Here is a 955-nt window from a genome sequence, read left to right on the forward strand (position 1 = left end):
CGCCTGGGCCTCCTACAGACAATGCACTTTGATTTATTGCGCTATCTGTAATAGCACCCGAGATATCACCAGATATATATTGGATTTTCCCCTGACCCTGAGTGTCCGGCCCCATGAGACTGTGGTTTTCTCGGCCCCTGGTGGTCCGAGGTCGTTCCCGCTGGCCAGATTCATGCGCCTGGGCCTCCTACAGACAATGCACTTTGATTTATTGCGCTATCTCTAATAGCACCCGAGATATCACCAGATATATATTGGATTTTTCCCTGACCCTGAGTGTCCGGCGCCATGAGACGGTGGTTTTCTTGGCCCCTGGTGGTCCGAGGTCGTTCCCGCTGCACAGATGCATGCGCCAGGGCCTCCTGCAGATAATTCACTTTGGTTTATTGCGCTATCTCTAATAGCACCCGAGATATCACCAGATATATATTGGATTTTCCCCTGACCCTGAGTGTCCGGCCCCATGAGACTGTGGTTTTCCCGGCCCCTGGTGGTCCGAGGTCGTTCCCGCTGCACAGATTCAGGCGCCAGGGCCTCCTACCGACAAAGCACTTTGATTTATTGGGCTATCTGTAATAGCACCCGAGATATCACCAGATATATATTGGATTTTCCCCTGACCCTGAGTGTGCGGCCCCATGAGACTGTGGTTTTCTCGGCCCCTGGTGGTCCGAGGTCGTTCCAGCTGGCCAGATTTATTCGCCTGGGCCTCCTACAGACAATGCACTTTGATTTATTGCGCTATCTGTAATAGCACCAGAGATATCACCAGATATATATTGGATTTTCCCCTGACCCTGAGTGTCCGGCCCCTTGAGACTGTCGTTTTCTCGGCCCCTGGTGGTCCGAGGTCGTTCCCGTTGCACAGATTCATGCGCCAGGGCCTCCTGCAGATAATTCACCTTGGTTTATTGCGCTATCTCTAATAGCACCCGAGATATCACCAGATATATAT

The sequence above is a fragment of the Nomia melanderi genome, unplaced genomic scaffold, assembly GCF_051020985.1.
Source record: "Nomia melanderi isolate GNS246 unplaced genomic scaffold, iyNomMela1 scaffold0014, whole genome shotgun sequence".
In the NCBI taxonomy this organism is placed as follows: domain Eukaryota; kingdom Metazoa; phylum Arthropoda; class Insecta; order Hymenoptera; family Halictidae; genus Nomia; species Nomia melanderi.